The sequence below is a fragment of the Prionailurus viverrinus genome, chromosome B2 (assembly GCF_022837055.1).
Source record: "Prionailurus viverrinus isolate Anna chromosome B2, UM_Priviv_1.0, whole genome shotgun sequence".
In the NCBI taxonomy this organism is placed as follows: Eukaryota; Metazoa; Chordata; class Mammalia; order Carnivora; family Felidae; genus Prionailurus; species Prionailurus viverrinus.
Window position 1 is genome coordinate 122926940 of NC_062565.1, and position 23945 is coordinate 122950884.

General features: G+C 37.2%; 1 protein-coding gene across 1 annotated transcript in view; it reads left to right on the forward strand.

Annotated features, from left to right (window-relative positions):
* Positions 1-23945, forward strand: part of PDE7B (phosphodiesterase 7B) — a 584077-nt gene that overhangs the window by 123600 nt on the left and 436532 nt on the right. The window contains exon 2 of the mRNA XM_047860044.1: positions 6485-6602. The gene's annotated coding sequence lies outside the window, so the exon portion shown is untranslated. The remainder of the gene's footprint in view (positions 1-6484; positions 6603-23945) is intronic.

Here is a 23945-nt window from a genome sequence, read left to right on the forward strand (position 1 = left end):
AGCCGTTTGTAAAGGATGATGCAGCTGCTTTATTAATATTAGTTCATGGTTTCAAAATTTCTTTGATGTATGCATACGTTAGGTGACATAAGTTCATCAAAGTTGCATGTAAAAAGAAAAGATTCTCCATGCCCTTTCCTAGATCTTTGCCATTTTCCACTTCCAAAAATCTTTTTAATTTCCATTATTAGTTTGGTGTGCCCTTAATTTAGTATTAAAAATCCAAGTTTCTCCCAGCTATTGGACATTGTCCCATTTCAAACTTTTAAAAACAAATTATTCAGAATTTTACAGCAATACTATGTAAATAGGACAAATACATCTTGGCTCTTGGCAAATGGCCTTGAGAATTGAAACAGTTTCACACTGTGGATTTCCATTAATGTCAAAAATGTATTGAACTTGGTCTTTGTAAAATGAATCAATTCTAGATTTTAAGAGGTGATTTTAGAAGTTCCTTGTCTCACATTTTAATAGGCAAGCAAATCGCCAGAGGGTCTTGTTTAAAAAAATGCAAAAATCTGGGAGGCTGGAAGTGAGATGCTGGGTTCCATATTTCTAACAAGCTGCCAAGTGATGGTGATTCTGCTGGTCTCTGAACCACACTTTGAATAGCAAGGACATTGTACTGGTAAACTGGTTCTCCAAAGGAGGAAAACAAAGTTTTGATTTGTTGTTAATTTCTGAGATATAAATACCCCCACAATGGTCAAATTTCATACCAAAATGGTATTACTGAAAACTAAGTCAGGAAGAGATATGCAGCATAATATATACAAAGGGCTCTTGAGTGCAGGCCTAACATGGCTTCAGCACTCCACTGGATGTATGTGAGTTTAGACACACCCTATTTCAAGATTCAAAATAATAAGAGATGCTGTTCCACTCTGCAAAGGTTAGGGAGACAAAGAATGTTATAGGGAAAATAACTAAAGGTTAGTTACAAAGCGTTGAGAATAGGTGCAGAGTAATGTAGTTCCAAGGTCATATAGACTGGGTTAGAGAGCATGTTTAAGGAGTTAAAATCCACATGGGGCCAAGAATGGAGACTTTGAGGGGGATTTGAATCAGATTTGATGGTGATAGTTTCAGATGCATGGATAAGGAGAACATTCAACAGAAAAGGAAGTGAGGTAGGAACTAGCAAAATGTCTGATGCAAACAAGGTGAGGGAAGACATTGGCATTCCTGAAGAGTTGGGAGTGGGGTAGCTGTTCCAGGGACTGAATAAGAGTATCCTGCTTTCACAAGTGCTTCATTTTCTGGCATGTTTGGGAAAGAAAATACTCGGATTAATCAAACATTAAAGTTAACAGAGAGCTGCCATAGGTAGTAGAAAGAGATACCAATGCTTAAAGAATAGAATACATTGAAGTATATAGAACCTAATTTCTTTGTTCTTTGATGGAGAAAGGACTTCTAGAGCTGCCATTTCTCAGAGCCATCACATGGAGCAATTTTGGTCCCTAATTGGGTACAGTTGGAGATGGGATGTGGGAAGTTCCATTCCCAGGGTGTTGTAACAAGATCGTGTTCTTAAGCCCTTCCCCAAGGCTGCAGTGTGAAGCATCTCGGGAAAACTTACGCCATAGAAAGAATTTCTAACTGGGAGAAATGCTCTCCTCTGCAATACGCTGAGTCTCTTTAGGAGTCCGGGTTCAGCTTCCTCATCTGTAATATGAGGCTAAAATACCTATCTCATGTGGGTTTTGTGAGGATTAAATGGTCAAGACATGTTAGTGCTCAATAAATACAAGTTTCTCCATTCCAAATACGTCTTTCAGAAAACCCAGGGCAAACTGTGAGCCATGTTTGAATGTACAGAGACCTTTCCTGATTCCACAGCAGAGGGCTTTCCCTAGATCCTCTGACCCCTGCTTTAGCCAGCTAACCAAATGCCCTTTTACATTTCTGAGACCTGAATACAGATTTATCTTGAAAAAAAAATTCTTTTCTTTCCTGTATCTTGGAATAAATGTGCTATTTCATTTTCTTAATTTGTACTTTGTTAAGAACCAGAAGAGGGAACTTAAGGTCAGTCAGTCTCTCAGGTTGAGAAACTCTGAAGCTATAAGCCCCAGAATCTTGTCTTTGTCTCTGATTCCAAATGGGCTTGTGGGGAAAAGTGATATAACCATGAGATCACTGTGTTCTTTTAGATGATTTCCTGTTTCCTGTGTATTTAAATATACAGGGAATAATCCCGCTATTAAAATGAGACCCTGTATGTGTGTATGGGCAGAAGTTCAATGAAAAAGGAAGAAAAATATGCTTGCTGAATACCAGATGTAGAATGCATAAATCCTGTCAGAACAAGTGGGGAATAGCTTTATGGCTGACTTGCAAGAAACCTAAGGGAACTGGGAAGTCAGATAGGCATGTGTCAAACAGACTTATTTAAATCATCCACTTCCTCAGCAAAATAAAAGTTTGAGAGGGTTCTGTTTTCTTTTGTGGTTTGAAATTACAGTTGTAGCCTTAGAGGTCCTGCTTGATTGAGGGCTTCCAAGCAAAGAAGTTACGCTACCAAGTTCAGGCTCCCAGCAACAGTGGGATCATCCAGTGCCTCTGACTGAGGTCTCCAACCTTACCCTGTTTGTACTTTCTGCTCTTTGTCATCTTGGAAACAAATTGCAGTGCAGCTGACCACTGCTTCATGGCCCTCCAGCTTGTTATAGCTGAAAGGCTTTTTTTTTTCTTTTGCATCTGGAAGAGAACGGTGCCCACTGGCTTGCTTCTCAGAGCCGGCGTCAGATGGCACATGGTGATGTAGAACACAGCCGTTAGTGCTGCACACTTGGAAACTAGGCAACCCTTTCTCTCCCCAGCCTCTTCCTCGCCACAGTTCATACGTTGTTGGTGACTCTATATACTGCCAGGTTGTGTTAAGACAAACAAACCTGATTTAAAAACTAATGACTTGTGTGCTTGGTCACAAGATCCCCATTAATTTGTACTGAGAGATACAACTAGATACCAGACATTTTTCAGATATGACTTCCTGACAGTTAGTAAGTCTCCTGGCAGGACATCTAATAGTGAGGTAGGTTATTGGTGTGAATAGATGCAAAGGAAAGGTGTTTAAGTATTAATCATTTTCTTTAAGGCATGGTAGCTTCCTAAATTGTTTTTCTTGGGATATTTCTCTTTTAAAATATCCTGTTAAATATATTGTTCTACCATGGCTGTACTCACTAGAATAAAAACAAAATATGGTTCTGTGAAAAGACCATGGGCTTTATTGTCAAACAGACCCAGGTCCAAATTATTCCAACTCTACTACTTACTGTGTGTAAACTTGAACATATGACTCTACCTCTCTGAGCTTCAGTTTGCTCACCTTCTTGCTGAGAGTATATATTTAAAGGCATTTATATAGAACCTACCACCGTATCTCAGTATCTGCTACTTTGAGAAGTCATGAAAAATTCTTTTCTTTTTGAGAAATCATGAAAAATTCTTAATGCTTACCATCATCCATCCATCCATCCATCCATCCATCCACCCATCCATTTATCCATCCATTCTTTCACTAAATGCCTTTTAAACATTTTTTACGTGCCAGTCATTGTTTCTATTGGTATAGCTACAAACAAGAGCAAGATGTGAGCTTTGATCATAGGATGTAGTCTCACTGTCTAAGCTGGAGACATGTATGTATTTAAAGGTATGCACCAGGCACAAAGATGATATAAAGGTGATGTTCAGTTCTCTCTGGCTGAGTGTGAAGTGTCAGGAAAGCATTAGACAAGGACAAGATTCATAAGCCAGACCTTGAAGAATGAGTGAGATTCCAACTAAATGAGGTGGGGAGTATGAAGGATGGCGATGATGGCAAGTTTGAGCGTTTCAGAAAGTAGAGAGTGTGCAAAAGCCAAGAGACAGAGAAGAATATGGTACCTTTTGAGAATTACAAATTGTTCTGTGTTTAAAAGCATAGGTCCCGATGGGTATGGGAGGGTATGAATGGCAAGAAGGATGAGTCAGAACCTGTCAGAGGCCTTAGGAGACATGAAGAGGCATAATCGTTTTGTGCTGTGAGCACTTGTGAGCTATGGAAACTTTGTGAGCAGATGCATACAGATCGCTATCCTACTGATAGAAAACTACTACCATAGAAGTGTTTATTAGATATGCACAATTATTTTTTATTTCTCTTGATGATATTTGGAAACATGCCTACTGTGAGAAACAGTCAAATAATCAACTCACGTGTTAGTCACACATAGGCTCCTCCTTGACATTTTTTTCGGGGAAGTGATGGTGGCAGTGGAGAGCTACATTGTTCTGTGCTCTTGTTTCACTGTTCAATCTTGTTAAAAGAGAATGTGTACTGTTTATATTTACTTTTATCCTCCATACCTTCTTTTTTGTTTCAAAAATTCCTTTTCTTTGAACTTTTTAACATTTATTTATTTTTGAGAGACAGAGGTAGAGCACCAGCCAGGAGGGGCGGAGAGAGCAGGCTCCAGGCTCTGAGTTGTCAGCACAGAACCTGATGCAGGGCTTGAACTCCCAAACCACGAGATCATGACCTGAGCCAAAATTGGACATTTACCTGACTGAGTCACCCAGGCACCCCTCAAAAATCCTTTTTCGTTAGCAAAACATCTGAAGAACTGCTCTCTTTTAGGACCACAGAGAAAAGGGACTAAGTTTTTGTCCCCAGCCTCTGTGCAGAAGGATCACTAGAGGTGGTTTGGCTTTGGGTAAATATTGAGGTAACGGAATGATGTTGGGTACAAAGCATTCTGGCAATTCAGCCACAGAGCTATTGTGATTTGTGTGGAGACACCCAGTTTGGGGGGGTTCAAGAGCCAGGATCCCTGGATTACCTCAGAGCCTGGGCCTCTACTACATCGCAGCTCAAAGCAGGATGTCCCAAGAGCATAATAAGCATTGGAACGAGCCTGACAGGACGGGAAAATGCCCAAGAGAGGAATGCCAGATACATAGATGTAGGCATGAACTTCTTGGTTTATGGAATTAGTTCCCAACCATGCAGGTAAGAGTTCAAAGCAAGATTGGTAGTGAAATAGTGCCTTAGACACAGAAACTATGTGCGAGCCCAATAAGTTAAGTGTGGGGGGTGAAAGGGAGTGGCAGTTTGGAGGCTATGTGGGTGCAGCCTCACCTCTGGCCCTCTGGATATGGGCCCTATTGGCAGTAAGGTAAGATTCCGAACTTTGTGATGCTAGTTTCCTTCCTCTGTCATGTGAGATATAAACTGGACCAAAGGACAAACTATGATGTGTGAGTCTCAGCAGAAATTATGCCTGGGGATTGTTGTTTTTCTACTGGTAAGAAAATTGGGGGAAAAAAAGGACAGAAGTGTGTGTGTTAAAGGGAATGGTTTTAAAGTTCCATGCTTTCATGTGTGTTTAAGAATGGCTCTTAGCATGGGGCGCCTGGGTGGCTCAGTCAGTTGAGCATCCGACTTCAGCTCAGGTTATGATGATCTTGCAAGTTACATATAAATTTGAGCTCCGGGTTGGGCTTTGCGCCAACAGTGTGTAGCCTGCTTTGGATTATCTGTCTCCCTCTCGTTCTGCCTCTCTCTCTCTCTCTCTCTCTCTCAAAAGTAAATAATCAGAAAAGAAAAGAATGGCTGTTAGCCCTTAGCAGTGTGAAATACATTTCTTTCATCTTTGAACATTGGAAAGACTTCTATAATCTTTTTATTTATTTATTTTTTTATCTTACTATATTTGTATTCCAACCATGTGACTTGTTTTTTTATGTTAAATATAATTTATTGTCAAATTGGTTTCCATACAACACCCAGTGCTCGTCCCAACAGGTGCCCTCCTCAATGCCCATCACCCACTTTCCCCTCTCCCCCACCCCCCATCAACCCTCAGTTTGTTCTCAGGAGGCAAACCATAAGAAATTCTATAATCTTTTTAAAGTGCAGTTCCATTGAGGGACAAAGAATTTTTCAGAATTAGTACTACAAATCATGGGATGGGAGGGGAGGTGGGGGTGGTGAGTGGGCTATGTGTATGTGGGGAAAGAGAGAGAGAGACAGAGAGAGGAAGGGAGAAGAAGAGAGAATATGAAGTCCTTATAAGGTAGAGTGTTGAATGCTACATACTGTTGACTGTGGACCCCAGAATGTGTATGGTGAAATTTATTGGAACAAAATTTACATATTTATGAAAATGATGCAGTTTAGAAAAAAAAAATAGCTTGTTATGCTAGCGTCCTTTTCCTTTGTTGATGTTCCAAGGTTATACAAGCCCTGAATCTTTCCACATTTCCAGCTCTTATCTAAGAGTGTGTACCACCTGGGTTGGGAGGAGGAAGATGAATGAAATTGGGGAAGTAAATGGTGGGAAGTATCCTGAAAGAAATCAGCTAGATATGTTCAAGTCAGCAGGTTCCAAGAAAATTATGTAGTAATTTGAGAATTGTGTAAGGAAAGTTCTAACACATATTTTCTCTCATGTTTTTTTTTTTTTCCCTCTTCTGCATGAACTTATAGTGATTACATCACTTCCCTTCCTCACCTCTTCCTCTTCTCCAACTTGTTGCTGTAGAGGCTACGTGAGTTCATTGTCCCTGGAAATGGAGCAGACAGAAGAGAAAGCAGTGACTGTGTGGTGAGCTTAAAGAAATATCTATTCTCTGGGAAGTGGGAGGATGGGGAGTGGGGAAGGACAGAAGATATATATATTAGCTATCTATTGTTTCATTATAAGTATGCCAAAATTTAGCAGTTGAAAACAAACATAATCTCACATAATCTCTGAGAGTCAGGACGGCAAGAATGGCTTAGCTGGGTGGTGCTTGCTCAGGTTCTCCTTTGGAGTTGCAGTCAAGGTGTCTCCTAAGGCTGCAGGCCTTTGAAGGCTCAGCTGGGACTGAGGTCTTCAATTTTAAATGGCTTCCTTATATGGCTATTGGCTGGAGACCTCAGTTCCTCACCCCGTGGCTTCTCCAAGAGCAAATGACCCATGAGCAAAAGACTGACAGAAGCTGTAACGTTTATTATGACCTAGTCTTGGAAGTGATGTACCATCACTTCCATAGTATTCTGTACATTAGAAACAAGTCACTAAGTCCAGCCCACACTCAAAATGAGGGGAATTAAGCTTTGCTTCATGAAAGGATACCAGAGAATTTATGGACATGTTTTAAAACTACCATAATATGTATATGCCAACTTTACAAGGTGTAGATTTGAGACTAGAACAAAGTTATGGATAATGTCTCATTTTGTAAACAGCAGCCTCATCTGTAATAAAAGCCCAGAGTTTATGGATCATCACAGCCAAATAGGAAAAGGGTTTGCTGGAAAAAACTTGTAAAGGATGTTATTTCACTTGTCTATTTATCCTAGGCCCCGGGGTAATGGTTACAAATTATACGTCTTACATGATTCAGGAACCTCTGCTGAATAACAACTGAACAAAAGGGCTTTACCAATTTGCTCCTGTTACAAACATATGAGTGCCTGCTTCTCCAAACCCTTGGCAATACAGTAGATTATCCTTCTTTGATATTTGCCAATTTGGTAGGTAGAAAACGGTCTGAAGTTGCACTTTTAATTTCTATTTTTGTCTCTCTCTTTCTCTCTGTTTTTTTGAGAAGGCATGGGGAGGGGATGAGGGAGAAGGAGAGAGAGAATCTTAAGCAGGCTCCACACCTAGCATAGAGCCCAACACAGGGCTCAATTCGGAGCTCACAGCTGTGAGATTATGACCTGGGCTGAAATCAAGAGTCAGATGTTTAACTAACTGAGCCACCCAGGCGCCCCTCTATTTCTCTTGTTGTGAATGAGAGTAAGCTGTTTTTATATGCTTTAAACCATCTGCATTTACTTTACTGTCAACTATTTGTTCTTAATTTTTGCCTACTTTTATATGGGACTTGTCTTTTTGTTTTTTCCTTACTAATGAATGGAAGTTCTTTAGATTAAAGAAATTAGCTCTTCTCTGCAATGTGAGTGGTGGAAGTATATTCTTAGTGTGTCATTTATCTTTTTTTTATTGTTTCTCATTCTCTTTTTTGTCATGTAGTGATTTAAAAAATAAATCTGTTTAATGGTCACATTCATCATGCATCAATTTTTTTCTCTTATAGCTTCTGGGTTTGTGTCATTCTTAGCCTTCCCATTCTATGGTTATTAAGAATGTCCTATGGTTTTTCCTTTAGTACTATTATGGTTTGTTTGTTTGTTTTGCATTTTAACTTTTATTAAACTGGTTCTTTTAATGCTTCACAATATTAAACTATAAATACTTCAGTATTAAAGTATTAGTGAATCATTAAGTTTATGTCCATTTTTTTCTGCTCCAGATATTTCTGTTTTATTCTCAGTTTTCTCATTTGTGAAATAGGGATAATAATTACTATCGAGTACCATCCATGGCCTTTGGCGGGAAAAGACCATTTTCCAAACTTAAAGCTAAACCAGAATTTTCTTCCTCATTACTTAAAGCCTTTACTCCATGGTTATGTTCTCTGCCCCAATGGGACAATCAAGATTAACATGGATTACAAAATAGCTTGCTTTAATAACAAAGGTCAAAATTCAAATTAACCATTTCATGTCTGCTTACATGGGGGCCCCTGCTTTCACCTATAATGTTTAATTACATTATTTTCAGCAATATACATCCACAGCTATCACTGTTGAAGTAATTTTGGCTACTTATGAATCAGGATTGCAAAATGCCTCATATTATTAATGTTACAGACAAAAAGTTTTGAATTGGTTATTTGTAAATCAAAAAGATAATTCCACTGAAATAATATTTTAAATATTGGTTAGGTTCTTGTGCCTTATCCCAAATTCCAGAGTTATGTATTATATGATGAGGGATGAGGGAAAATGTACTATGTCATCTACACACAACAGTATTTTGTAATACTGTCTCTCTGGTAACGTACATCTGAAGGCCACTTCAGGAAGCTCAAAATAACATCTTCCCCAGTCCTAGCAGTTGAAAGTGAGGCTCCTTGTTGGAGGCAAGAGCCATTGGCAAGTGGTTGTAGGCTCCAGAAAAGACATCCTGGTCAAGGGAATACGTCTTTATATTTATATTAGGGAAATCAATTCCCTAATATTTGGCAGTCATCCTGAATGGGAAGCACAGAGAAATTATGTGTTCAGTGTTGAATTTCAGAGGTGTACCATTTTTTTTTCTCAGCACATGGCCATAAGGAGCTTTCTTGAGTACAGCCTGAGAGTCTAGGATCTGGAACTTAGTCACATAAGGCATGGAGATAGAGGGGATGTAGGGGAAGGTGGACCTAGCTTTGGAATATGAGAAACTGTGGAACTTACTCGGTAGAATGTAGTATCTTAAAGGGTATAGAGAATATAATACATATTCAGAGTGAACTATGATGTGACAGGGCCATCTTTCTAAGAATTTGAATTGTGCACAAAGAGGGCTAAGAAATTTACAAAAGCAAGCTTTAGCTGTAGTCAAGTTTGTAAGCATGAAACAGGGTTTCAGCCACCAAGGTGTTTCAAGAGAAGGAAGGTACTGGGGACATAAGGTGAAAGGTAGATCTTGAACCCCACGCTGATGGTTTGGATGTGATTAATCCCCAGTGTCTAACATTGGGGCCTATCTTGGGAAGTGGGGCAAAGCAAGGTAGCACAATGAATGAGGTAGTTCTGACTGTGGAGCAAGGAGGGAACAGAGGCCGGAGGGGAAAAAAAGGACAGTTTCCCACACTGAGAAAGTAGCTGACTGTTATTGGTGGTGCTACACATACCACTATATTTTGTGCCTACGTAAAATACATATTTATTCCAGGAGCATTTACTGGTTTTGCCCATTGGGAAAAAGGCATGTATGTATTATTTTTCTCAACGACATTTATGAATGTCATAAATGTAATGACAATCACGAAACGTTGGCTAATAGATTTGTAAATAGTATTTCCAGGGGGCCAAATCTATTAGAAAATGAGCCAGTCAAAAAGAGTAAAGTTCACCTGTTGCAAATACAAATTATGATCGTTTGAAATAAAAATAAAATTATTCTTTGATACATTGTGCATGCTATCCATGTTCTCTGCATTTCTTTCCCTCTGTCTTCTGGCTGTTTTGCTGCTCATTAACACCTCCATTAGAAAATGCACAGAGCAGTGACGGAAATAAAAATGCAAATTGAACTGCAACCAAGAATTTTATATATATATATATATATATATATACACATACTTTTTTAAAATGTCAACATAAGAATGATATAAATATCTCAATTGTAAAAATAAATTGTGACCCTGATTAGCATATGGTGCTTTGGATATACAAAAAGTGGTGAGGAATTAGAATACTTCCTATACCGAAGAAGAAGTTCACAGAATGTTATCAGTAGAAAGGACCACATAGACAGATTGAATGAGCATCTATTCCTTCAGGTGGGAATTACAGAAACATTCATTTTTTTATTAAAAATTTTTTTTGATGTTTATTTTTGGGAGACAGAGACAGAGCATGAGTGGGGGAAGGGCAGAGAGAGAGGGAGACACAGAATCCGAAGTAGGCTCCAGGCTCTGAGCTGTCATGTCAGCACAGAGCCCGACTCACGGCTTGAACTACCAAACCGCAGGATCATGACCTGAGCTGAAGTCGGACACTTAACTGACTGAACCACCTAGGCGCCCAAGAAAAATTCATTTTTAAAAAATGAATTGCAAAGTATACACCAACTCTTAAGACCTAACCACATTTCTGGAAGGAAACTGAAAATCTTGGCCTAAGCATGTAAAACTAGATCACTTGCTGGAGTTAAGGAATGCATGTGCAATGGAAATCCTTTTTTTTAAGAAAATTATTTTAACACATTTTCATAAAGGAAGTTGGGGTGGCAGTATATGACACTAGTAGAAGAGTATACATCAAAATATTAATATTATATTATGTGTGTTATTTAGGCCATTTTAATTTTGTGTATATATTATATCTTAAATTTTCTACAATGCATATGTATTAATTTTATAATCCAAAAGTAACTTTTAAAGAAAATTTTATGTTTCACTCCCACTTGTTCATCTGTCAATGGAGTTTGTTCTGTGAGTTTTGTTAGTCAAACCCATTTCACAGTAGGATGGAAATAGGGATCAAGACTAGGAATTTCCATCAGACAAATAATTTTAATGATCAGCACAAGGAGCTTAGCCCTAACAGGCTCATATACACATACTGATTAGGTTTATCAGGCTGCTTCCAAATAGGAAGGACTTTTTAAATTTAAAGACTGAATGACTCAACTTGTAGGAATTCAGTGGCTCAAAATATTATATTTTCTAAGTGATGTTATAACTGGACACAATTAAATTGTGGCTGTATGAAAAACAATTACCACTACAAAATATTAATGTGGTGAAATTGCCTATATTCAGTATTATATTAGAAATCTATACTAGCATATGTAATATGCATGTCGTATATCATACATATGTAAATATATCATATATATACATATACATATGTTAAATAAGCAAAAGGCAATTGAGGATTACACTTGTTATTATCTATTAGTGAATCTCCCTTAGCTTCAAGGAAATTATAGATTTAAAAAAAATTTAGTGGCATCTGGTGAAAACAAAGTCATTAGAAAAATTTCACAAATCCTTTTAGGAGGATAAATAATACATTTTTGTTTATATTTTTATGGTACAAACCTCAAGAAGTGCCTGAGTTATCTGCCTAAACATGGAACTTATTTCAAGATGTGCTGATTGACTCAAGAACACAATTTCTGGTTTTCAAGATTGAGTATCTGAAATCAGTCTGAAATTTCTGGCTCCACTGCCAAATTTGGACAAACTTGGGAAACCCTCTCCGTGTCAAAACGCTCACTTGCTCACAAATCTTTGAAACTTTATGCTGAGATTCACCATAAGTAATGCAAAATCAAAATCAGAATTGAATGTATCCTGAGTATGCCCCATAATTTGCCGAAACAGTCTAATCTGTTAAATATAAAATCTTCATTGAAATGTATAAAAGTGGTCAGTGACGAACATTAAAGCCATAGTTGTAGACTAGATAAATTAATTAGTTTATAATACTGCTGATAATATATCTGTGTTACTTCTATTTAGGTTATATTCCACTATGTTTATCAATAAAAATCCATTAAGTATCATGTACCTCCTGATTTCTGAAAATTGAAGTTTATGGAAGTGAAGTGCTTTTTTCAAAATAAAGAATGGTGGGCTAGAACTCAGATACGAAAAATCATGTGTAATCAGTGGCCATTCTCCCTGTCATTAAAGAACTGGAAGGGTCTTTGAAGGAGACTGATAAGAACTACAAGTCTTGGTATATATAATCATGAGATGGAAAGATCTAAGAGATTTCAAAAAATAACTTTTACTTTATAAAAGATTGATTACCAAAAGGTTAGAAGATAAAATTAATTAAGTCTGTGTGCCATCTTTACAACTTATTAATTATTGCTGCTAGTTATTTAATTTCTGCCTTCTGTTTTTCATTTTTAGAATGGAGATAATTATTGGGCTGCCTGGGTGGCTCAGCCAGTTTAGTATCTGACTCTTCATCTCAGCTCAGATCTTGACCTCAGGGTCGTGAATTCAAGCTCTGCATTGGGCTCCACACTGGGCATGGAGCCTACTTATAAATGAATGAATGAATGGATGAATGAATGAATGAATAAATAGGGGCGCCTGGGTGTCTCAGTTGGTTAAGCATCCGACTTCAGCTCAGGTCATGATCTCACAGTTAGTGGGTTTGAGCCCTGTGTCAGGCTCTGTGCTGACAGCTTGGAGCCTGGTGCCTGCTTTGGATTCTGTGTCTCCCTCTCTCTCTGCCTCTTGCCCACTTATGCTCTGTCTCTCTCCATCTCTCAAAAATGAATAAATGTTAAAAAAAATTAAAAATAAAAAATAAATAAATAAATGAGTAAATTAATAAAATGGAGATAGTTATTGTGTCTCTTACAGGGTTGTAGTGATGACTAAATGACTCAGTAATATGAAAGGCTTAGGACAGTGCGTGGTGCATAGTAAGTGTTCAATAAATGTTAGATATTATTGCCGCTATATGCGAAACACTCTTGTGCTCTTAACATACATGTTTTTATTTAATCCTTACAATATCACTGGAGGATAAGTATTACTAGTATTTCCATATGGCAGTTGAGAGGTTTGGTAAGAGGTCATATTTGCATAGCTAATAAGATTAAGAGTCAAGTTTCAAACCCAGATCTGCATAATTCTGGAATAGAAACTGGCAAATTAAGAATGTTTTTACACTTTTAGTTGTTAAAAAAAGTGGGACAGAGATTTTATGTGACCTTCAAAGGCCTAGTGTTTGCATCTGGATCTTTATGCATGTTTGCTGACTGGTACTTTAGAGCCATTTTTCTTTCTATAATATCAGCCTAGCCTGCCTTCTGAAAACTGGATGCCTATTCCAACTTCTAGAGTCATTCACTTTTCCATTTACTCAACAGATATGTATGAGGCATCTGTGTAGGTGCCTGGTTTAGAAAAATAAATGAGAAACAGACATTGTATTAAGAAACTTACAGTCCTTTAGGGAAATCAGAGGGAACATTGATAATTATGGGACATTGTAGCAGGTGTTCTAGTCCAATATCAGAGGGTTCTATGAAAGCACATAGAAAGAACCACTTATATAGTATTCAGGGGTCATATATGCCTCCTGGAAGAACTAATAGTTGAGATAAGTCCTCAAATTTTCGTTTAAGAGTGGGTGTACTGTATTCTAGATAAATGGAGCAGCAAATAAGTATGAAGGCCCTGAGACAAAAAAAAAAGAAGTGTGAGAATTTGAGGAGCTACAACTGTGGTTGAAGTTTACAGCATGAGGGGAGAGAACAGAGGGGGCACATGGCAAGAGATAAGGCTAAATGGGAAGGCAGGGTTTGAAGCACAAATGTCTTCCATATCATACTAAAGTGTTGGGCATTTATCCAAGATTCTGAACATTGTCAGGCTATGGGACTGTTGGAAACTTTAAGCAGGTAGATATTTCAATTTTCATTTTAGAATGATCCTTCTAGAAGCAGCATAGGAGATGTATTTCAGGGCATCAAGAGTGAAGGTGGGGATTCCAGCCATGGAGTTAAAGAGACTCAATTTACCCTCTTACCTTAATAAATTATAAAACTGAACAAAACATATAAAAGTAACTTTTTTCATACATTGGATAATAGGAAGCAAAAGACTATGAATCCTGTGGGAAGGGAAATAAATAAGGTGAGTTCTGTAATTGCACAGGATTTCTTCCTGGAAGCACATTCCATGCTACAGAACTGAGACGGAGATTCCAAGAAAAGAACAGCTGTTACATAATTGAGGAGATAGATCTGGATGTGCAGGAAGTCTGAGATGTTTTTAAATGGTGATGCAAGGTTATGCAAAGTAGGGAGATACACAGAAAAAAAGTGCCAGAGATACGCAAAGGAAGACCTGGGAGTCTTTGAAAAATATTAATACATGCATGAATGAGGTGAAATTTTACAAGGGTGAGCAAAGAAAAACTAGGAGGTTGTGAATGTAACAGGCTTCCATAAGTGGCAAAAGCCTGAGAATCATGAACATTATCACCAGATAAAATGGAGAGCTCTCATTGATCACTTGGGGAATGCCACTCCAGAAAGTGCTATTCTTTACTAGTAGGTTACATTGTTCCGGAAGTAAATGCTCCTCTAGACCTGCCCAAACAAAACTTAAAACAAGCCTCAAAATGATCTAACTAAAATATATATTAGGAAAGAAAAAATTATCGACAATAAATTATCTAGGTTTATTGGACCTAAGTTTATTGGAGTCTTTACTATAAGAAGCTAGGAAAGGAAGAGAAATTAGACCTTAAGTAAGTACAAAGAAAATAATTTAAAAAGTAAGAGTAGAAATCAAAAAATACAAAGCAAGCACTGAGGAAATTTATGAAATCCTAAACCGGGTCTTTGACATCAATAAAATCTATAAATATCTAGCTAACTTGATAAAGGAAAAAGGGAAGACACAAATTACCAATGACAGGAAGAAAGAGGAGACATCACTACAGATCTTACAGAGTTTAACTGAACAGTAAGGTAATATTATTGAAACATTTATGACAGAAAAGTTAGATTGTTGTGAAAAACATCCTGTGGTGGCAGAGGCCATCTGACAAATGCCAGCATAACAACAACAAAAATAAATAATTTATTAAGTAATTTTATGTGGCAGTCCCTGGCTTGGCAAGATAGAAACGAATGAAGACCAATCAAATGAGAAAAACAGACCGTTTATTCAGAGCTTGCTACACCAAGGGAATCAGCCACTGTGAATTACATTTTGGCAGAGACTCAATGATAGGCAGAAGAGTGGGAAAATCATTATAAGTGAAAAAAAGGTATGTTTCACATATGTCCTAATTGGAAGCCGGTGGGATAGGGAAGCTTTAGCCTGCTACCTAGAAACAGAACATCCTATGTGATTGATTAGGGGTACAAATTTGGCTTTCTCTGGTTGGTCCTAAGTTAGAAGTAGTGACAAAAATTAAGGAACTGTCAGTTATTGATGAAGTCCTGGCCATTTTGGGCTGATTGTTATAGAAATAATAGTTTAACTTTTGGATTATTGCTAGAGATAGCCATTTGACTACCTGCAAGCCTGACTATAACAGGTTCACTTTCTGGACTATTTATTGTAGATAAAGGGGTTGGTTTTCTATCCAGGTTATGGGTCAGAGTTCTATTTTTTTATATGGTCTAGCCATCATCTGCATATTCAGTTCTTCAGTAATAAATCATATAGTGATACACCCTTTAATCTGGCAGTATAATAAAAAGAGTAATTCAGTCCTTACTCGGAGCATCTGAAAAGGCCTTATAGTGAAGGCAATATTTGAGATGAATCTTGATGTCTAAGCAAAAGGAGGATGAAAGGAAATTGCTACCCTAGATTACAACATTTTTAAAGAAATAAGCAGATAAGGGTGTGATGTATTCAGGAACCAGTGACCCTTTAAAGAAGCTTGAACATAGGTGGCAGGGGGGTGGGGTGGGGAACAGAACATGAGCTAAGAAAGAAAGGTTGGAACCAAAGTGTAATGGACTTTGAATAATAATAAGACATAATATTATGGACTTCAGGGGAGAGATGACTGCTTTTATGCCAATAGTTATAATATTGCATTTTAGTTTTAGGAAGATAATTCTTATGACAGTGGAAAATATGCACGGAGTGTATCAGGAAACTGGAAGCTTGCATGCAAGCTAGGATGATATTTTATAAATCAAAAGAAGTGGCCGTGAAGGGCTTGATCTGGGCTGGATCAGTGGGCATATAACAGATAGAGATGATCAGTGCAGCATCTTGGACACAAAGTGAGTACTCCATAAATACAGTATGTTTTTGAGTGAATAAATGGAATATCTAGGAAGTGGAATAGATTGGGCTTGGTGACTTTTTGGATGTTATATCCTAAGAATAGGAAAGATTTAAGAACTATTAAAATTTTTAGGTTCAATACTAATTGCACAGCAATGCCGTGGGCCAAAGTATGAAAAATAAGGAGGGTGATACTTTATGAATGAAAATGCCAAGTTCAACTTTGGGCATGTGTTGAGGCTTATAAACTTTGAAAGTCTTTGGCAATGTGGTATGGAGGCAGGAGTTTGGGGGCTCACTGGTAGCACATGAAGGAGTTGGAATCGTATGAAAGGGTATGATTGGTCAGAAACACCTTTGAAAACTAGGAAAGAGGATCCAATTCTTGAGTAAATACACTGATTTTTAAACAGTAGATAGAAGAGGAAGTGTCAGTATTTGCCAACTAAAAACTGTCTCTGTGATCCTTCTTTGGAATTTCCTTTTTCTATTGCTTTGTGCTGTTCCTCTTTTTGGAAGTAAGATGATGAACAGAGCGCTTTGAAGAAAACTGTAGAAATCAGGTTGTGTGGAGTGTACAGAATTCTGAGGATCTGACATTGAAGCATGGACTTCCAATGGGTGAATGGCTCTGTGGTATGAGGTGACCCGAGTTGGAACCCAAGCTCACTTAATTTATGTGACCTTGACCATGTTACTTCTTTGAGCCACATAGTAAGGTTAGTTAATTATAGCCACCTTAAAGAGTTTTATGATTAAATGAGATAGTTCTATATAATATATGTAAGGTACCTGGTGATATCTAGCACATAACTTGAACTCAATAAATAAAAGGTGCTGTTATTATGAAAAGAGCTAGAAGAGTAATACTAGAGAAAAGCTGTAAATATAATTTGTATTTTGCCACATACCAAATTGTTTATATTGCAAAGATAATTGTGGGGACTTAATTTTTTTCTCTTAGCCCTCCTGTCTTAAGAAAGAAATACTTTGCTTCAATAAAATCAGTTATGCTCTTTCTAAAAAAGGATTTCTTAAAACTTCCAAAATAACATTTTATTATTTCTTTAGTTCAACATATATACTTACCTTTATTCAAAATTACTCTCAGGATCATCTCTTACTATAGCACTTCTAACTAACAAAGATTTATTGGGTATCTGACACAGCACATGTCAGGTGCTGTGCTGAACATCAGAATACAAAATACAAAGATGAATAAGGTTGCTTCTCTTGAGAAATTCATTCATTCAATAAAATATTTATTTATCACCTACCAAAGGGCAGGTACTTATTTGGTGGTAAAAATGCAGCAGAGAATTAAAGCACATAGAGACTCTGAGCTTTGGCAGGCTACACTGAAGTAAAGGGAGAGACAAGAAAACAATAAACAGGTAAATAAAGAAGATAAACGTAGGTGGTGCTTAATGAAGAAAAGAATAAAGAAATAATAGGGACAAAGTGACTGGAAGAGACAGCCTGTGTGGCAAAGTGGTCTCTTTGGGGCTGGGGTGTGGTGAGGTGGAGGAACATGACAACAATAGTCAAATAATTACTGAATTATGAAACCAACTATTGTGATAGTTGGGGACAAAGGAAATTATAGACATAACAACAAAAAAGGCCAGTATGGGGGGAAGCTCTAAATGCTTTAGAAATAAATTACTTTGGAATAAAATTTTAGTCACTTTAAGGGTTTTTATATGTTTATGTCTCTCACTTTAACCTCATTCTTCAATTAGGGATAAAACTTAAGAGAGAAAAAAAAATAGCTTTCTTAGATTCTCCCAAATATTCATTCACTTTGGATATACATCTTGACTGCAAATTAAACTCAGGAATGTTGGATATCATTTTTGTTATAAGTAATATTTTTGTATCATTGAATCTCCGATCAAATAGATTTTCATTATGTATGTCTTTAAAGTCTAGGCTGCAAGTCTTTACTTTTCTTAATTATCTAACCAGCATGTAGAATCAAAGGTGGTATTTAAAGTCATAGGATTTTGGAACTGGAAAGGACCATTTTGTCTAAGTTGCTCTTCTTTTGTGGAATGGAAAGAAATAACAAAAAGCAAAATAACAGAAACTAAAGGGAAAAAAAAGGATAATCGGCAGAACAAGAGTAGAAGCCATGGTTTCATATCACTGAATCCAGTGAATATTTCTAATTTTCTTATCCATTTCATAAACAAGTGCTTCCTATATGCCCCACACTATATTAGGCTCTGGATACCTATAGGAGTAACAAGCTCATTGCAGGAAATCATTCTGTCATCCCCAAGGATTTTGTAGATTGCCAAAAGATGTCTCAAGCAAATTATAAGTCATGACCTCTCAAAGAAAATAGGCATTATATAGAATATGTCAAATTGATACATGAGAACAAGTCCTTGAACATACTTATTCTTTATCCATATGCATTAAGATTTTGTAAACTACATTTTAATAGAGAAGGCTTTTGTATTATGGATTTTGAGTTTAAACCTAGACTCTGAGACTTATAATTTCTGACCTAGGAAAGTTGCTGAGCTTTAGTTTCTAGTGGCAAATTATGACAAAATCACCAACCCAGTGCTAGGAACATAGATTAGACACTCAATGCCCATTTACCTTTTATTTTGCTTTGTAAGTTTATACTTTCTTAAGAGAAGAAAATATGTTTGTAGAAAAGTGTTTGCAAGATGGAACCATAGTATCTGATCTATTAATTCATGCAGTGACCTTTATTGAATGAATGTAAGACTTAATCTGATGTTTAATTTTTTTTTGCAAATATTATTACTTAGTTATTTGGGTTAATAGAGTGATAATTAACTTTCCCTTATTGGAAACTGATTATATTTGATTGATTTGTTTGAATCTCTAAACTTCTTTTAACTTTTCTCTACCAAACACAGACCAATTTTACTTGTATTTCATCACTATTATGATTGTAAAGGCCAAGTAAAGGCAGAACAAAAATTATCTTCTTCATTTATTTCTTTCATCTTTCATGCTTTTTCTTCTGGCCCTGAATATACTAAAAATAGGAACATTGAGTTAATAATCTATGAAACACTGGATAACTATTTGCAATAGAAAATCTGGTTTTTAATCTTAGCTCTTATCCTTACTAGCTAAATGATTTTAGACAGATAGCTGTATTGTTAGTCTTCAGTAGCCTTCTCTGTAACATGTGGGTATTAATGCTTACCATAGGACTGCTAGGAGGATTAAATGAAATAATATCTGTAAAGTATGGTAACTGGCACATAGAAAGTATTTAATAACTGATAACTATTTTTTGTCTCATTAGATATTTATTTTCTAAACAAGATTGCTTGTTCTCCAATAGCTAATTGCCGCCTTCTGTTGACATAGTTAAACTTAGAAGAACATTTGAAATCCCATGTATCATTTATCACCTAGGCATTGAGCATAATATAAATATTGTCCAGATTCTATATCTTAGAGTGTATCAAGAATACACTCTATCAAGAGTGTATAAGAATACTCTTATCTGCTACAGATTTTTTCTTTTTTTATTTACTTATTATTTTTTTTCAATATATGAAATTTATTGTCAAATTGGTTTCCATACAACACCCAGTGCTCATCCCAAAAGGTGCCCTCCTCAATACCCATCACCCACCCTCCCCTCCCTCCCACCCCCCATCAACCCTCAGTTTGTTCTCAGTTTTTAACAGTCTCTTATGCTTTGGCTCTCTCCCACTCTAACCTCTTTTTTTTTTTTTTTCCTTCCCCTCCTCCATGGGTTTCTTTATTTATTTATTTTTGAGACAGAGAGACAGAGACTGTGAGTGGGGGAGGGGAAGAGAGAGAGACAGACAGAATCCCAAGCCGGCTGTACACTGTCAGTACATGGGGCTTGAACCCATGAGCCATGAGATCATAACCTGAGCCAAAACCAAGGCTCAGACGCTAAACTGATTCAGCCACCCAGGGCCCTCAGATTTCATATTTTTTAAATGCCATGTACCTTGTGTCTGTTGGTTTCTCCAAGGAACAATAAATTAATGAAATATGAACCTTGTCCTCAAAAGGCATGAAGACCATACTAATTATAATACACATGGAATGAATGATGCATACATCTTTTTTTCTTTCCGTATTTATCCTCCCTCAGCAACTCCTGAAACTCTTCCACTTTGCCCTCTGAAATTCATGGCCACTCATAAAAAAGTATTTCCTCTAATGGAAACCTTGCTCTTATCTGACACGGCTTCCTCCACAGCCTTCTCAAGAACTAATCCTTTTCTCTCTATATCGATGACCCACTGATCCTAATGTTAAGGAAGATATCCACCTTACTTCTCATTGCTACACTATCCAATATGGTAGCCACTAGTCACATGTGGTCATTTAGATTTAAATTTATTAAAGTTAAATGATATTAAAAATTCAGTTCCTCAGTTCTACTAGCCATATTTAAGTGCTCAGTAGCCACTTGTGGCTAGTGGTAATGATATAGCACAGATATAGGACATTTTCATCAATGCACAAAGCTGCATGGAAGCTCTATTCTAGTTTATTCTTTTAGCTTCCTCTTCCAAGTCCCTAGCTGTGAATATTAGCAGCCTGTGCCATGCACTGCTCAAACCTTGTGACAGTCATCCATTCTTTTTTCATGAGGTAGCCCCAGGCTCATTTTCATCATCTACCTGAATGATCCTCCCAAATGTTGGCAACTCAATTTCTTGATCTCTCCTCCTCCAAGGATCTTGCTCTTTGTTCTAACTTAGTACTTCTCCAAACAGATTTTTGACTTTATTCTCTTACTAAAATTTCTTTTGTCAAGGTCAGTAATGAATACCATGTTGCTACATCTAATGATAGAGTCCCAGTTCTCATGTTACTTGACTTATCAGTGACATTTGCAAGGCTGATTACTTCCTGCTTTTAAAAACACTTCTTTTGGGGCGCCTGGGTGGCGCAGTCGGTTGAGCGTCCGACTTCAGCCAGGTCACGATCTCGCGGTCCGTGAGTTCGAGCCCCGTGTCGGGCTCTGGGCTGATGGCTCGGAGCCTGTAGCCTATTTCCGATTCTGTGTCTCCCTCTCTCTCTGCCCCTCCCCCGTTCATGCTCTGTCTCTCTCTGTCCCAAAAATAAATAAACGTTGGAAAAAAAAATTAAAAAAAAAAAAACAACAAAAAAAAACAAAAAAAAACACTTCTTTTACTTGGCTTCTCAGACACCACTTTCCTTTTCTTTCTTTCTTTTCTTTCTTTCCTTCTTTCTTTTCTTTCTTTCTTTCTTTCTTTCTTTCTTTCTTTCTTTTCTTTCTTTCCTTCTTTCTTTTCTTTCTTTCTTTCTTTCTTTCTTTCTTTCTTTCTTTCTTTTTTTCTTTCTTTTTTTCTTTCTTTTTTTTGAATATGAAATTTATTGTCAAATTGCTTTCCATACAACACCCAGTGCTCATCCCAACAGGTGCCCTCCTCATTCCCCATCACCCACTTTCCCCTCCCTCCCACCCCTCCCCCATCAACCCTCAGTTTATTCTCAGTTTTTAAGAGTCAGACACCACTTTCTTTTGGATTTTTCATACATCACTGGCTACTCCTACTTCATCTCCTGTGCTTGTTCCTTCTTATCTCTCTAACTTCTGAATACTGTGATGTCCTAGTGCTCAGTCTTGATAGTGCTTCCTTTTTTGATCTACATTAGCCTTGGTAATTTCATCCAGCCTCCTGATTTGAAATGCTATCTATCTTCTCTCTCTCTCTGTCTTTGTCTCTCTCACTTTCTCTCTCTCATTTTCAGACCAAACCTTCTCTCAAACTCCAACTTTCCTATCCACCTACATACTTACCATCCCCACTTGGCATTTTAAAATTAATGCATTTCCAAACTTACTTCCTGATTTCTTCATAAAATTTTATCCTGTTGCTATCTTCCCTATCGTACAAAATGCTGACTCCATTTTTTCAGGCACTTAGATCAAAAATTTTAGCCTTGATATCTCTCTTTTTTTAATCTTATTTAAGTTTACTTATTTTGAGAGAGAGACAGAGAGAGACGAGAAAGAGAATCCTAAGCAAGCTCTGCACCATCATCAGTATGGAGCCTGACGTGGGGCTTGAACTCATGAACCACAAAATCATGACCTGAGCTGAAACCAAAAATCAGATGCATAACCAACTGAGCTAACCAGACACCCCTGATCTCTCTTTTTCTTATACTTGACATTTAGTCTATCAGCAAATCTTTTTGGTCCCATTTTCAAAATACATTGGAATCTTTTTTTTTTTCTTACTACCTTCACTGTTTCCAGGTGGTTTAGCATCTCTTGCCCAGATGAAATAGTAGCCACATAATCATTCTCCAGCTTCTATACTTACCCTCGAATTGTCTGTTCTGAAAAAAGCAGCCAGAGTTATGATAGTAAAATATAAGTCAAATCATGTGTGTCTTCTTTGCCCCAAATTCTCAACTGGTTTCCCATCTCACTCAGAGTGAATGTCAAAGTCTTTATAGTGGTGTAAAGTGATAGAGTCTGTCCCCTTAAACTCTTTGATTTTATCTCCTGTTATTCCCTGAGTGTCTATACTTCAGCCACCCTGACCACTTACTATTTGTCTAACATACCAGACAAGCTCTTATCTGATTTCTTTTGCATTTGCTGCTTCTTCTGCCTAAAATTGTTTTCTGTCAAATGTCAAGCTTGCCCCTTCTCCGTTTTCATTGCAGCTTTCCCAACCACCATATTTGACATTGCAAAGCTCTCTCCAACCTCCAGCACCCTCCAATTTCTTTCTCAATTTTATTTTTTCTACATATTTTACCCATTCTTTCTATCTATCTATCATCTATCTATCATCTATCATCTATATCTTCCCACTAAAAGAAAAATGATGTTTTTTTTTTGCTTGTTTTATTTATTATTAAGTCCTTGACACATAATAGATGTTCCATGTAAATTTATGTGAATAATTAGTGGTGTTCTCTATATTAGTTGTATTTTTTAACTGAGATATTTTGTTTCTTTCTAAGCCTATTTATTTTTCTTTTTTTTTTAGTGTCATTTTAATGTTTTTGTTTAAATTCCAGTATATTTAACATCCAACGTAATACTATTTCTGGTGTAGAATTTAGTGATTCAGCACTTCCATACAACCCCCAGTGTTCATCACAAGTGCACTCTTTAATCTCCATCACCTGTTTAACCCACCCCCCACCCACTCCCCCTCTGGTAACCATCAGTCTATTCTCTATAGTTAAGTATGACTATTTCTTTTTAAACTTATTTTAATTATTTAGATGATATAGATGTTAAAGTCCAGAATGCTGTGTGGGGGGGGGATATATTAAAACCACCCGTTACACTCCAAAAACAAACGAAAAACCATAAAGAGTTATTTTTATAAACGTCTGAAACAAATTATTCTGCTAAGAAATAAAGAGTATAATTACCAGGAGCTAGAGAAAAAAGAGTACATCAGAGTGGGGGCTAAAGCTATATGCCTAATGGCAAGCCAGGACCAAATTAGGACAATAGGTGCTGAGGTTTCAGTGTTTGCTCACGAGGAGAAACTGAGTGTGTGCTGGCCAAAGTGAAGGACCAGAGGGGAGACCACCAGGGTAAAGCTGGTGGTGGGGTGTTATAA